We start from the raw sequence: 17,262 nt of genomic DNA on the forward strand, positions 1-17,262 counted from the left end.
AGCACCTAAATAACAATTCACAACCCTCTATAACTACAGTTTCAGAATATCTGATTCTCTCTTCTGTCTCCCGTTATCTAGCAGAGACAGACAGGCACATAGTATGGTAGTACAGGTATGCAGGACACTCATGCCATAGATTACATGCAGGTCTGGTGCCTGAGGAGATGAATGAAGCCACTGGATTCCCTGAACCAGATTTACAAACAGTTCTAAGCACTATGATGGTCCTGGGAATGAAAACCAGGCAATCTGCAATGGCAGCAAGTGTTCTGATCACTGGGCTATCTTTCCAGTTCTCTAAGAATCTTAAAAAGGAGAAGTAGATTTAATAAACTTTTACGATTAATTATAAAATGAACAGTTAAGTAAATACATAGACCTAATTATTGTAGTTAAGTATACACCTAATTATAAACTTATGCATAAAATGTATCACATAATTAATTACATTGTGTTTAAGATAAGTGTTTATATATATAATTATCTTAGACACCTGCATTTATTTTTTATTTTCAGATTATCCATGTTAATCTACAAAGAGTTGAGGCTATTTAAGCAAATCTGTATATAATATGATTAAATATAATTTAAAATTAAGTGAATATAAGCAAAAATCTAAATGAGATTTTTGAAGATCAAAAACGTTAAGTTACATGTTCTTTCTGTAACAGGCAATAATAATCCCACATTTTTCAAACATACACACACACACACACACACACACACACACACACACACCAGCCACACATACAAATTATGACACATTCCTATAACAAAACTCTATGTAGGACAGAGGAAAGGGTTCCATAGTAATGTCTACTGATGTTAAGTAGACCATAACACAGGGCACGGGGTTGGTAGCATTATCGTTCTGTTTGCAGTATATAATGTGTAAGAGACTAGTGCTGTAGGGTCCTGACTCCTAGTAGAGAAAATGCACTTGCCCTGCTTAGATGATGGAAAGTTGCAGAATGAGACCTCTAGGAAGACCAGTCGAGTGAGTATGGCCCATTCTGGATGGACCTTGCAATTTTACTTTCATCACTATTTTGATACAAAGATACTAAAAGCAATTTTTGAATTATATTGGAATGCTACATTAATGACGAAATTGTGATCTTTTTAAAGTAAATAAAATTATCTCCATAATTTCATTTATAGCATACTATTAGTAAAAGACTAAGTGACCTTGGTTCCAACCTAGTACATCCCTAGAACAGGCACTTTTTTCCTTGAATATTTTTCCTCTCCCTTTTTCCCTCTCCCTTCCCTTCTTTCTTTACAATATTCACAACATTTTGGTGTACAGCAGGAGAACTATATTCCCATTTACGTTACAAAGGACATTTACATTTTTGTAGGATATATTGACATGGTTTTGTGGTTATGGTTCTTGCTTTCGATTTAACAAATTATAGAAAATTAGAATCAATCCTCATTTCAAATGAACAGCTTACAAACTGGCATAGACTCTTTTAAAGATGCCCTCCAAAGGTAGCAGGCACACATCAATGAATGTGGAGTGAGAAACCTGCAGGCATGCAGACAACATGCTTAAAATGAATAAATAAAGGTTTTCTGAGGCTGAGTATAATTTTAGCCAAACTGCAAATATTAATGGTTTAGTTGGAAGCATGCCTGACTCTTGGTCCTTTTTCTCTTTTTTATTATTAAGGTACCCAAAGATAAAATTCACACCATCTGATACCTAGAATTACCACTGAGTAAACTTTTGTACTACTGAAAATGTACATCAGGTGCTTGGGTAGAACTGCGGGGGAAGAAATGCCCTTGTCATCTGGCAGGGTTTGAAAGTATGCGTGCTGCTTAGTTTGGATACCATTTTCTTCCAGAAAGAGAACAACTTTAGTACAGGGGGAAACCCTGCATTAATTTGCTTCTCCATCCGTTTTATAAGTTCAGCCTGGTGGATTTTGTATGTGTGCTTGTGCGTGCTGTATGCATGCATAGAGATGAGCTGCCCATGGGAGGGGATATATGCAGAAGAGAGGTCTATGTAAGTTGCCTACCCCTATTGCAATGGGTCTTATTTAGGACAAGGTCTCTTACTCAGCCTAGCACTCACTGTTTTGGCTAGACTGAGCAGTAAGTTCCCAGATCTGCCTGTCTCCTCTCCCCAGGGCTATGGTGACAGGAGTGTACAATCATAACCGGTTTTCATGTGGCTAGTACATTAGCCACTCGGTTACTTGTGGCCAAACCCAATGATTGTTACCATATTTAGAACTATCATTAATACTTCTAACCTATTGTGTTTACTACAGTTACAATATCACAGAAAACTATGGCAAATACTCCATGGTGTTCTTTAATAAACTAACTGCAGATATCACTCCTTCATGTTATAATGTGTTCAGAGTTTCGGTTCTTTTTTATCTTTGTTGTAAGAGCTTTAAAGGGTAAGAGCATGCATTGAAAAGTAGCTGGTTAAAGACCTTTTTTACAAATGAGAAATCTGGTCAGAGAGGGCAGGAAGGGGATAAGTGTGTGCTCCTTTCCTGATACTTGGGCTTCATTTCATGATGCAAGTGACGCAAGAATAAAACGGTAGGTAGTAGTGGGAACCACCTTGAGATCAATTTGTCAATGCTTAGATGGCTTTTATTTTGACCTACCACAGGTCAAGCAGTAGGTCCAAATGCATAAAATAATTACTACTAATGGCTGATACAAAGACTGCCTGGTTTATGAGACAATATTTTACCCATGAACTGAAATTTGCCTTTTACTTTTACCGCTGGAATGAGACTGATGGCAAACTAACACACATGTCACTTATTAAATGCAGAGAATAAAAATTTCAGAACAATGCACTTAGAGGATTATTGGTGGAATGTCCAAATTCTTTCCAATAAAAGTCATTTGCTAAAAGTGACCAAGAGTTTTCTTTCCCCACCTTGTGCTTCCTCCAGAGCATCCGATTCTGTCACTTTAACTAACAGACATGCAGCCTATTCATACTTTTATCTCTCTTGCCACATCACCTTCAATTCTTCTTTATATAGTTGCTTTTATCTAGGTGTCAGATTCTTTCTAAATGATAGATTGTAATCTCGCTAAAGCCAAAGATGAAACTCACGAAATGATGGATTTGATTTTCAGAGATGTGATGTAGTCAGGTGGTAGCTACTTGGAGATGAGCATCCAGAGAAATTTAGAGTTATGTGGCCAATGCATTAACCCGTGACCCCATGAATAAAAAAAACTTACGGTTAAATTTTTTTTAAAAAAATTGTTTTTTCAGTTCTTATCTTCCATGTATCTGAGAATCACCCCAAATCTCAGAGTTTTAATGTCAGAATAAGAATTGTATCCTCAAATTCAATCCATCGCTCCAACTATATGCAAATTAGCCATGTGTTTGGTCATTTTACTATAGTGAGAATGTGAAACATCTATTTGAAACCTTTAAGAATGTAAACAACAATTGGATGAAGTTCATATGGGCTTTGTAGCCTAATGAAGGAAGCAAGCACCGAGATACTAAAATAGTGCCTCTGACCTTCTCTTGGTATTGTGGAAGCTTTGGTACGCCAGGAATCATGTCCAAAATGTGTTTTGAATTTATTTGAGAAAGCATACTGTTCATACAGCTGAAGTTCTGTGCATGACTGGTTAAGTTTCGCAAGAATTTGAAAGGAAAATGGCTTAAGGCAGCAGAGCAGTTGGGGGAAATCTCAAATTCTTCTGAGAGCAACTTCACAATAGAAAATTTCACCTGTACAGTTTACCACAGAGCAGTCTTTAGTGATGAAGCAGGATAGTAGTGTTCAGTGATACAGTATCGGGATGACTGAGAGGCTGTGCATTGGGAATGTTCTGTTGAATAGAGTCAGAACCAGTGACTAAGATCCTTGGGAGGCCCTGTTTTAAGTTTCATATATGTTAACTCATTTAACCTGGCATCCTAAAAAAAAATGTCAACACACATTAGTTCTGTTTCATAGATAGCAAAAGGAAGGCCAGAGAAGGTAAACATTTTTAATACCTCAGAGCCAGTAAGTGATAAAATGTGAACATTTCTTTGAGAAGTTTATTTCTGGTCCCAAATCCAAGGTATTAACACATGTATTCAGGCACTTCCACATGTAATTTGAACTGTAGTTTTATATATTCAGAGAGAATTTAAAATTTTTATGTTAATAAAACTTCTTTTATGTTAGAAAAACCTGGAACTAATTCTTTAAAACTACCAAACTGTATAATAAAGTTTGATTTTATTTAGACATTAGCAATAATAATCAGGTGTATGGCAAGACATACAGAAATCAGAAGGAAATAGAAATATAATAACTTTCCTTTTAAAAGTACATTTTTTAGGGCTTGCAAGATGGCTCAGTAGGTATTAGGACATTTGCCAGCAAATCCGATAACCTGAGTTCAATCACTGAAACTCAGGGTGGACACAGAGAATGGACTCCTGAAAATTGTCCTCTGACCTCCATATGTGTGCATGTGCATGCATATACACACACCCAGAAGCACAGACGGAAATGAATTTTAATATTTATTAGTTTTATCAATATATTGTAGTCAGTGAAGTACATGTCTTTATTAGTGGAACTCTTATTTGATTTCCTAGTAAAATAAAAGGGAAACACACACACACACACACACACACACACACACACACACACACACCATTTTGCCCTCATCATCTTTCTGCCAAACACTTTTTCTTAAACTTCTTCTTGGTAAAAATTTAGTTATAAAAGTACACAGATGTTTCTTTTTTTAATGTTAGTATGCCTTAGATTAGGACCTATTCTTCATTTTAGATGACTGCCATTTCTTGTGCGTTATGGCTCTGTCTCTCAGCCTGGAAAAGATGTTGTTAATGACAAGGCAGAGTGAAGTTCTCTATGAAGAAACAGACTGTCCTGGTCGCTCAAATAGACTTCCCTTCCAGTGCTCTATGTGCTGTGTGTCAGGCCGCTAGGCAATCTCCCAGGGATGTTTAATCAAACTCCTCTAAAATACCACCAAGCAAGCTACTTAGAGTCTCCTCATCTTTCTGTCTACTGTATTTTCTAACAAGTAACAAGTTCTGGTTCCACAGAAAGGAGCAGCGTGGAGGAGGTTGCAGCTTAAGCAGGCAGTGTCCATGGTAAGCTACTTCATACTTCTCACTTTCTCTGCCTTTCAGAAAGTTTCAACTCAATCATACAGGCCAGAAGATCTAAATACGTCTTGTTCTAACCAACATCTATGTGCCTTGGGTTACAAGTTAGTTCCATTAATCCTGTCTCTATAGAAATATTTCAACTACATTCTCAACACTCCAGCCGTGTCTTCCACCTCTTCCTGCTAGACCATCCACTGGTATAAAATATCATTTTTAATCAAGCGTCTCAATTAAGTATTGCAGAGCTTTGGTGAGAATGTGATCTGAGCCCACATCAAAGGTAGACTTGTGTGAGACAATAGCTGCTCTAGCATTGTTCCACAGTGGCCAACCTCTTGCTGCTTGGAGACTTTCTTATATTCCATTCATTCTGTATTTTAGTATCTAGTATTTTTATATGTATCACCACTCTTAAGTCCAGAGTCTACATCAAGTATGATTTTGTATTTGTAAGTGGTTCATAACATTTACTTATAAAATTATTAAGGTTGCTTCTGGCTTTATTTTGCCAACTAGATACAAGCTAGAGTATCGACTGACCAAATGCCTTTAATAGATTGCCCCTTAGAAATATCTACTGAGTATTTTCTGGATTGGAAGGGCGTTGCCCTCTCTGAGTAGTGTCATCCCTCATCAGGGGTGGACTTGAGTCATAAATAAAAGCTATGAGGAGTGTCTTAGTTACTTTTCTATTACTGAAACAAAACACCATGACAAAAGCAACTTATCAAATAAAGAATTTTTTAATGTGGGGCTCCAGAGAATTAGCATTCAGGAACATCATGATGGGGAACATAAGAACAGGTAGATTGGCATCACACTGTACCAGTAAGTGAGAGTTTACACCTTATCAACATAAAAGAGGCACTTGCTCTCTCTCTCACACACACAGAGAAAGGGAGAGAGAAAGAGCAAGATAGACACAGAAAGAAATGGGGAAAGACAGACTGACTGACTGACCGACTGATTGACTGAAGAAAACAGAAAGAAGCAGAGAGACTGACTGATTGACAGAAACAGAGAAAGGAGAGAGAGAGAGAGAGAGAGAGAGAGAGAGAGAGAGAGAGAGAGAGAGGAGGAAGAGAAGAGAAGAGAAGAGAAGAGAAGAGAAGAGAAGAGAAGAGAGGAGGGGAAGATAGAGAGGGAGGGAGAGAATATTAGCTAAGAATGGTAAGGACTTTTGAAACCTTAAAGCTCAACTCCCAGAGACACACTTCTTCCAACATGGCCCTATTCCCTAATTATTCCCAAAGGATTGCATCAAGTGGGGACCAATCATTTAAATATATGAGACCACATGAAGCTCAAGAAGAAGGAAGACCAAAGTGTGGATGTTTAGTCCTTCTTTGAAGGGGAAACAAAATACTCACACTGAGACAAAGTGTGGAGCAGAGACTGACAGAAAGGCCATCCAGAGACTGCCCTACCTTGGAATCCATCCCATATACAGCCACCAAACCCAGACACTATTGGATGCCAAGAAGTGCATGCTGATAGGAGCCTGATATAGTTGTCTCCTAACAGGCTCTGTCAGAGCCTGACAAATACAGAAACAGATGCTTGTCCCTAACCATCAGACTGATAACAGGGTCTCTGATGGAGGAGTTAGAGAAAGGACTGAAGTAGCTGAAGGTGTTTTCAATCCCTAGGAAGAACAACAATATCAACCAACCAGACCCCACTAGAGCTCCTAGGGACTAAACCACCAACCAAAAAGTACGCATGAACAGACCCATGGCTCCAGCCACCTATGTAGCAAAGGATAGCCTTGTTGGGCATCAATGGGAGGAGAAGCCCTTGGTCCTGTGAAGGCTTGGTGTCCCAGTGTAGAGCAATGCCAGGGTGGGCAGGTGAGAGAGAGTGGGTAGGTAAGCACCCTCATAGAGGCAGGGGGAGGCTGTGGGATGGGGGTTTCCAGAGGTGAAACCAGAAAGAAATTGTCCAAGAAAAGGGGATAACATTTGAAATGTAAGTAAAGAAAATATCCAATTAAAGAAAAAATATGAGTCTATGGGGCCATTCTCATTCAACCATCAGGAGAGACAAGCCAGACGTAACATTCTTGTGTGGATTCTGCTTCAGTTCTTGACTCCAGGTTCCTGACTTCCTGCCTTGACTTTCTGTGATGACAGACTATAGTGTGGAAGTATAAGCTAAACAAACCTTTTCTCTCTAAATTGCTGTTGGCCATTGTGTTTCATTATAGCAAACAATATCCTAATGGAGGCAAAAATTGGTACTAGTAGTGGAGTATTGAATTGAGAGATTTTTCTATGTTTTTGGTGACACTTGAACAATTGACTGAAAAATCCATTGATTTGTGAGAGTTCAATGAGCAGCCCTATAGCAGCTAGAAAGTAAGAGTGTTGAGAATAGTGTAGATGACTGAGGTATGAGTTGTAAAATATCAGAAGGAAATTCCAGAGTACTTTATTCTAGCATGACCATTTGATATTTTGAATTAGATTCTGTAGTTTTGATCAGCTTAGGACTCAGAAATGGCTCTGATTAACAAGAGGCCAGAACCACGACAATGAAGCCCTTGCTTTTCTGGGACAACTAATACTTGTTAACCGAGGCTGAAGACTTGTCTATGATTAGCAAGATGCAGGGATCATCGAGGTAAAATATTTTGGAAAGGGTTTCTTTAGAATCAGCATACAAAAAAGCTGTGGTCCATGTGGCACCTTAGGCTAGCAATCAAGCTTTGTAATGTGCAAGAGAATCCTGGGTAATAGTGGTTTTCTGGGTAGGAACAGTGTCCTTGAAGTGAGGCCAGGAGAAGCTCTTGGTGAAGGTAAAGCTGAAGTGCAGTAGGTATCTCAGCATTCGGAGATGAGAGTAGCATGGTACAGCCACCACGGAGAACAGTCGTTGTTGAGTGGATCTGGCTTGAGTCTATGACTAAGCTTCGATAGAAGGCAGATTCGGAGAAGAGGAGTTGACTCAGCCCTCTGAAGCCTAGCAAATTGTGAGCTTCTGACATCTAGCACTGAACTTCTGTTTTATACTGACCTCATTGTAACTGTCTTCCATAAAATAAGAAGCAGGCGACTTACCTTTGTTTTTGAGAGAGGCCTACAGTTAAGAGACTTTGTAATCTTGGAGAGGTTTGGGATTTTTTTTTTTTTTTTTTAAGATTTGGGATATTTCAAAGGGGCTTTGGACTCTGAAATGGATTTTAGATATTTTAAAGAAACTAAACTATCTTAAAGTGTTCGAAGATTTAAAGACTGTGAGACTTTAAAAAATTGGAATGTTCAATTTTGTTTCATTATTAACATGACATTGTGTAAACAACAAGAAAGTAACAGTTATAGCTTAGTAGTGACCTGCTTGGATAATTGTGCTGTCCTGTATAATTTTGTTCTTTTTGTTTAGTCAACTTGATACAAGAATAAGGTGTCTGGAGAAAGGAGCTTCAAGTGTCTATAGGTAAAACTGTTGGGCATTTTCTTGATGTTAGTGGGCCTGGTTGGGTCCAGCCCTCAGGCAGTAGTGCCAACCCTGCATAGGTGGCTAAGAATTCTATAAAAAATGTAGGCCGAGCAAGCCATGGGAAGCAAGCTAGCAATCAACATTTCTCTGTGGTTTCTGCTTCACTTCTTACTTCCAGGTTCCTTCCTCCAGTTCCATTCTGACTCCCTGTGATGATGTAATGTGAAATAAAAATGTAAGGTTAAGCGCAAGGCCCTGGGTTCGGTCCCCAGCTCCGAAAAAAAGAACCCCCCCCCAAAAAAAGTAAGGTTAATAAATCTTTTATTTTAAACCTCCTTTTGGTTGTAGTGTTTTGTTGCTACAATATAGCCTAACTAAGGCAGATACATTTCCTCATATCACATAAAGAGTGTGAATTACAAAATACATGTCAAAGCTCCTGTGGAGAAAATATTCATTGTATTGTTCTTCACTTTCGTACATCTGAGTTCATCCATATGGTGACTATCACTATGGTCTCACAATGGTTCCAAAATAAATAAGATTACAGCTTCTTCTTCATTTATTGAGGCCCCTTGTTCACTGAGCAAACTCACATACTTGTGTCCTGTAAACAACATAGTAGAGTCTAATAACAGCATAAGTAACAAGAATAATTTGAAACTCAGGCAGAAGATTACCTGTTTTGGCAGATAAATTTCTGAATTCTAAATATGGAACATGAGATTAACAGCTTTAATTTTCTCTAAAGTATAAGGCATTGAAAACATAATCTGGGACATAGTGGTATTTTATTTTGACAAAATGGTTAATCACTATTTCAGCTTCTGACAACCTTCATGTATGGTATAATATTATTGATTAAAAGTTTGTCTTCCCATCAAAAGTTGTTTTGCTAATGAATCATTATTAAACACATATTACATGTTTTTAGAAGAATATATGACTACAAAACTTAGTTTTTTGAAAGGTAGCTATAAAATGCACTTAGATCATATATTGCTAGAACATATGCAAAACATATATTGTTTTGTGAAAACAATGTTCACCTGGAGGAAGGCAGCTTCCTGTTTCAGTTCCCTACATCTGTGAAGATTAGTGAGTTTTATTTGCTTCTGAAGGTATATTAAATATTTCAAAGTATGTTTCAATGATTACAATTTTAAGAAATGGTAATAAGGTTATATGGCCCAATACATTTGGAAAAATCATGACTGAATGCTGTATGTAAAATGGACCTTCCAACTTGGAGTTTTCAGGCTTTTAATGTGAAAAGGTGTCTTACAAATAGGTCAAGGGAGGTATTGAATGCTTCATTTCCTAAATTTATTTTATACAACGGAATTGTTTTGAGATGACTATTTCAAGGAGACTTTTTAGATAAATGGCAGGCGAACTTACTGACATCTGAACATGGTTATCTTGTACTTACCCTTAGAAGTTAGAAGTGTCTACATTGATTGAAAATTATTTACTTACTCTGCAAAAATTTTAGTTTACTGGCTTTCTTTTCTTTCTTGAAGCAATGAACATATCCGAGCAGTTACTCCATCAACTTTGAGACATAACTATCTCTATTCAAAGAATACGCATTTTTCTTGAATCACCCTTTGTTCAGAACAGTTAGGTCTGTCCCAGGTCTCTGTCTTCAGGGCTTCAATTTTATGGCTATATGAAAGAGACTAACACAAGAAACAATTAAATCCTCCATGTACTGCATGCCAGGTGACAAGTATCGTATAGCAGGTGTTCATGTTATGGGGTTATCAATAAGAACTAAAAAGGTGAGAACAGGCTTGTTGAAGAACATAAGAATTACAGACAAATTTAAAGAAGTACAGAGCATTTTGTGCTCTTATCAGAACAGTTTCATAGAGAAACTGGATGATTACTTTGAAGAGTGGAAACAAATTATAGAAACTCTCACATTTAGGGTAATAATCAGCCTTGTTCTTTACTGATGTAAATTGAGCATCTTTGTCTTTATGAAAAGATTTATAAGTCTGCCTGAAGACTTATAAATCTCACCTTTCAGAAAGATTTCATTATAATCAGGTATGGTTTAAAATGTCTGTAAGTCTTGGAAATAAGACAAGTTATAGAATTTTGAGACATCTTTGGACAATGTCAAATCTCAATGACATTGCAAATCTAAAAGAAGAGGAAGAAAAAAACCACCTGCACTACTTGTCACAGAAATCATCTTATTGTCATTTAATCTTGGGGCTATTGGTTTGGGATAGTGGAAAATCATGAACACCAAAAAAAAAAAAAATCATATTCTGTAATTTCCCTGCCTTTTGCAATTTTTCTTGTTTTTTTCTGAATCTAAGTTTTCATTTTAAAGAAATACATTTCCTTCATTTCAAGTAAAAAAAGATAAAACCTTTTAAAATATCTCCCAAATTGAAAAGTTATTTTATAGCTGTGCTAGTTTCAAGTAAGTCAGAGAGAGTAAAACACTATGAACTAAGCTGTAGTTATTTCCTTTCCACTGTACAAAGCTGCACAGGCTGAGGAATTCTTTAAAAACTTCATGTTGTTTTCAAGATTCTAACCATTTCATAAGGACTCAAGTTAGACTCTGAAAATTACCAAATCACTTTTCATCTCATTTATTTTAATGGGAATGTTGATTATTCATTAATAAAAGCTGTTGACCTAATCACTGAAGTCATGTTCCAATGGTCCATTGACTTTATTTAGAACGAAAAGCCTAACACAACCTATGATCATCCAAACTGAGTTATCATCTCAAGCCTGTCATTAATATGAAACCAAAAAGCGTGAGCATCTACTAGAAATTAAAAAAAATCATTATTATTTACAGAGTCTGAAGTATTATCAGACTTACAGCAGGAAGCCTAAAGATGACAAAATCATAAATGAATTGTAGTTTCCATTTTTCTTCACCTCAAAGATATATAGTGATACAAGAGACCATAGGACCAAACAAGCAATAATGAGTCAAGAGGAAACTGCTCTACAACATTAAGGAAAAAATGTTTGACTGACAGGAGCCTGATATAGCTGTCTCCTGAGAGGCTTTGCCAGAGCATGGCAAATACAGAGGCGAATGCAAGCATCCACCCATTGAAGTGAGAACGGGGTCTCTGTTGGAGGAATTAAAGTAAAAATTGAAGGAGCTGAAGGGGCTAGCAACCCCATAAGAACAACAATACTGATCGTCCAGAGCTCCCAGGGATTAAATCACTACCTAAAGAGTATACATGCATGGACAGACCCATAGCTCCAGCTGCATATGTAGCAGAGGATGGCCTTGTTGGGCACTAATGGGAGGAGAAGCCCTTGGTCCTGACAAGGCTGGACTCCCCAGTGTAGGGGAATGACAGGGAGGGGAGGTGGGAAGGGGCAGGTGGTTAGGAAGCGGGAGCCGCCTGATAGAAGAATGGGAGTTTATGGACCGAAAACCAGGAAAGGGGATAACGTTTGAAATGTAAATAAAAATATCCAAATAAAATATAAGAAAAAATGTTTGAAATCAAAGTAGTGAGGATATAATTACAGCTACTGCTGAGGAACTAATCCATTAGGCAAAGCAATTCCATTGTTAACATTTAATAATGCAAACATGCTTGAGCAAAAGTGGGACCTGAAATGAAATGTGCATCTGATGGGTTTGTTAAAAACACATATAATGGAGATATAAAAGCAAAGGAATTCAGAAGATAGTTATTTCAGTACAACTTCTGTGATACTGATAGGAGACACCTTGAAATGACCACAGAAAGACAGGTTTTGGTCTTATCGTACTGACAGTGATTGACAGTACCCTAAGGAAGATTTTCCAGTGTTACAGTGTCCATAAATATGCACAACACCGAAACTGATAATTAGGCTGAACTATATTACTACAACCTAGTGACAGCCTGGACGTTACATTGAAAGAAGTTTCCACAAACACAACAACTCAAGTCAAATACAAGAAGCCTTTTGATTAAATAAAATAATGTACATTCTATTTTTGATTCAGTTGCAAATATTAAAAATGTTTTGCTTGGCATAACATTAAATTCGTGTATACAGTGCCTGGGCGTGGTGAGATAGAACAAAGAAAGGAAGGCATGAAGATCATGAACCTGAGGTTAAGACCAGCCTGGATGACACAGCAAGTGTAAGACCAGCCAAAGCTATGGAGTCCAACTCAGCTGCAAACAAATGAGGGCTTAAGTGTCCCTTTATGATACAGCACTTGCATCAAGTGATAAAGCCCCAGTTCAAGACCCACACACCATACTGGAAAAACATTATGGATTGCCTTAGTCTCCTGCCTCTAAATCATTCATTGTACTGGAGTTATCTCAGTCCACGTCTTTCCGTTCTTCTCAGGATTTCTAGGTATTTAAAGGCATTTTGTTCATCTTACTGAAAACATCCATGGAAAAGTGGATAGCTTTGAGCCTTCAGCTGTACCTGCCTCCCTCTAAGAAGCATGTCTTCTTTCTTCCTGTGCTTCTCTTTTACTTCCTCACACACATAGAAAAATGCTCACTTTAATGCTATGCTTCCTAGATGTTTCTCTTTGCTAAGTTTCAGAACAGGAATCTTTGCTTTCATATTAATTTTTATGACTAACTCATTTTATAAGAATAATATATTTGGTTAGATGATTAGATGTTTAAAGCCTTATGGTATGGTTGTAAGTTTCTATATAAATCTAGCACTCATAAATTTTTCAGATGAAATGTAGGATACTTAGTTAAGTATTCAGAAAAATTGCAAATATGTATATATTTGCTCATGGCTCATATTTATTCTAAAATTATTTGTTATTTATCTGAAATTCATTTCAAGTAGTATCTCATATTTTGTATGGCTCTAATTTTGCTATACTTATAAACCCTACATGTCATTGAAATGTAAAATAGCTACATTCATTTCATCAAAAAATATTTCTAAGCAGCTGGGTTCTTGCTAAGATACTACCTGTATTTGGCATAATTCTATGAGGTGGAAAAAGCATGGGAAAACACTGTTTTGAACAGCTCAGTTAGTGCAGCAATTCTTGATTGCTTAATAATAAAAAAAATCAAGGCTTCTTAATATAAAATAAGTCAAATCTCGCTAAATAATGATAAATGTTTCTTGAGATTAAGAATGTCAACCATGCATTTTCTAGAATTTTTGAAAACAAGCTTATACTTCTTTTGGTCTGAAATTAAATATATTTCATGGCATTTAAGCAGCTGTTATGGGAAATGTTGTATTTCACGTTTTTATGCTTTTTCAGAGACTATAAAAATGACATGAAAGTAGTTTAATCATTATAGATTAGTCTTTTCTGTTTCAGTTACTTAAGGTAAGTCACTCCAAGATATCTACTTGGAAAGAATGTCTGTGATATATTGAATGGGCAGCACCAACATGATGTATGAAATCATACTATAAAAGTAATTACAAATACAGAGGCGTATGCCAGCAGGAAACCACTGAACTGAGAACAGGACCCCCCCGTTGAAGGAATCAGAGAAAGAACTGGAAGAGCTTGAAGGAGCTCGAGACCCCATATGTACAGCAATGCCAACCAACCAGAGCTTCCAGGGACTAAGCCACTACCCAAAGACTATACATGGACTGACCCTGGACTCTGACCTCATAGGTAACAATGAATATCCTAGTAAGAGCACCAGTGGAAGGGAAGCCCTGGGTCCTGCTAAGACTGAACCCCAGTGAACTAGACTGTTGGGGAGAGGGGCAGCAATGGGGGAGGGTTGGGAGGAACACCCATAAGGAAGGGAGGGGGGGGATGTTTGCCGAAACCGGGAAAGGGAATAACACTCGAAATGTATATAAGAAATACTCAAGTTAATAATAATAAAAAAAAGTAATTACAAATTATATAAAGAATGTAGACTGGCTTTGTAGACTGGGAAGATACAGTAAACAGCCTAGCATTTGAACAACACTAAAAATCCTAGATGTTATCAACTAAACAAATAAAAGAAGTCTGACAAGAGTGGGCTGGGGAGTTTCTTATTGGATAAAGTCTTATGCATGTGAGAACCTGAGTTCAGATCTCCAGTACCCAGGTTAATAATGGGCAGAGTGGTGTATCAGTAACAAACACTGGGGAATGTCAAGTCCTAGCACTTATAGGTAAATTGATGAATTACAGATTCAGTGAGATATTGTTTCCCAAGGAATAATGAAGATCTATGCACAGCTTTCAGCCACCGAACCTGGTACTCCTATATTCTATACCCTCCTCCCATGTCTAGCCTGATGAGTTCCCCTGACATCTCCACTCCTGCCTTTTCTGCAACCCACCTGATCTAGACTGAATCTTACAACCTAGCATGGACTTCCCTGACTGTACTAGAAAGAAGCTCTAAACTTCAGCCAGCATACTCCCTATCTATCTTCCAACTCAAAGGATTCCCCATGCCATAACCAATCATTCCACTAAACTAGATCTATCCTCACACTCCAGCCTTGGAAAATAAAGCACATTCTTGAGAGGAGCCCACCAGCCAAGTCCCCTTTGCCTACCTGACTTCATTCCATCTAAGTCATTTCCATGGTCTGTGCCCAATCTTCCTGCACATCACATCTTTTCTTCTGCCACAAGACAGAGACTCTGTTCATAGCAAACTCGGAAGTAACAAAGAATTCTGTTGTGTCAAAAATCTCACTGCAAAATACCAGCAATATGATAGAGTAAGCCATTATCTTTTCTTGAAAAGTGTTGTAGCAATGCTTGTTAATGAGAATAACCTAGATGAACTCCTTAACACAAAATTTAAACAGACTATAAAGAACAATAATAAGCTTCATCAATACATAGAGTTTAAAGAAGAAAGAAAGAAATTATTTGATGAAATTAAGGACAATTTTTTTAGAGAATAAATGGCTGAATTAGACCAAGAAATCGCAAAAATAAGGCTGATGGAAATGATAAAGACAATCTAAGAATTGAATCCAGAATTCAGTCAGGAGATAGAAACATTGAAAATGACTCAAGTTGAAATAAAGTTAGAATTGAAGAACCCAATAATTTAACTAGAAAACTCAAAGGAAAGCTTTCTAAGAAGAATGAATCAAGAGGAAGAGAGAATATCTGGACTCCAAATTATTTAAATTATCTAGACCAAATAAGTAGAGGACATAAAAACAGGCAAACAAACCCAAGAAAGGAACACATAGGAAATGGGACCCAGAGAGACCGTGAGAAAAGTCAAGCCTTCAAATTATAGGCATAGATGAAGAATTCTGAGGCAGTGACATTGAAATCTTGAACAAGATCATACAAAAATGTTTTCCCAACCTAATGAAAGGCATACCCATACAAAATAAGAAACCAACAGGCGCATAGAATACCAAATACACAAGACTGAAAGGGAAAATCCCCATGAAATATCATGGTTGAAACACTAAGTATATGAAAGGATCTGGAAGAAAGAAAGAAAGGGGAGAAATGCTGTAATGTTGAGATCATAATGTTATAATCTCATATATATATATATGTATATATATGTTTGTATATGTGTGTATGTATGTATATGAATGAAAGGGAGAGGGAGAGAATAAGGGAAAGGATGAAGGAGACAGAGGTGGAAATGGAAAGGGAGGGGGAGAGGGAGAGGGAGCTGAAAGTGAAGAGAAAAAGGCATGTTTATGGAGAACACTTTGAATTGAACTGCAGTGGTTTTCTTTCTTTATGCTTCAATTCTTAGTGATTGGAACTTCCCTGGAAATGCCTTTGGTGTGTGTGTGTGTGTGTGTGTGTGTGTGTGTGTGTGTGTGTGTGTGTGTGTGTGTGTGTGTGTGTGTGTGTTGTGAGTAGTGCATAAGGAGGCTTCAAAGTAGCATTCCCTCACAGGGAGTTAGACTTTGTATTAACTTCTTTACTTTAGTCAAAATTATCAGGGAAACCGAAGGTATCAACTCACTCATATTAACAAAGGCTAACTAGAAGCCAAGATGTTCAGTTTTTATTTTATTTTATTTTTTGGCTGTAATGAGCTCCTCATGTCAACCTTTTATTCCAGTGGAATCAGAGAAGGCTCTACAGGGAGCAGCTCCTCTTCTCAGATCAAGCCTTACCCTCTCTCTTCTTGTAGTACCAGTAGCAGCCTTACAGCCTGATTGTCTAGCTTTCAATAATATGATACAGGCCAGTCTCCATACACCCAGTTTAAAAATCAGGCATCATAGTCTCTCAAATTAATGAACAGTAAAGAAGAGAAATGACAGGATTGTATCAGTTGGAGCTTGAGCAGAATTGTAAAATTCATGAAAAAAAAACTTGTAAAAACTCAGAACTAGATGGAAGCTTCTAATAATTCATACATGACATCTATGAATTATTTGCAGTTAATCTTATACTTAATAGCAAAAGACCTATTATTTTTGGTCAAAGTCCAAGAGAACTTTCCCTGCACAAACTGGGCTAGAAGTTCCAAGAATAGAATATCTCAGCAAATAAAAGGCAAAGTGACAAGGAAGGAATGAACGAAAATAAATAAGACTGTCTTTGTAGATAACACAATTGTCTAGAGGGATGCCAACGATACAACTACAAATATTAATAAATTGATCTAATGACTGAATTTAGTAAAGTAATAGCATATTAATAAATATATTCAATCAATTCATTTTAAAATACTACTAATTTTTGTGAGTAATATTAAAAACCTTTCCTTGGAGTGTGTCCA

Source organism: Rattus rattus, chromosome 7 (genome assembly GCF_011064425.1).
Source record: "Rattus rattus isolate New Zealand chromosome 7, Rrattus_CSIRO_v1, whole genome shotgun sequence".
NCBI lineage: Eukaryota > Metazoa > Chordata > Mammalia > Rodentia > Muridae > Rattus > Rattus rattus.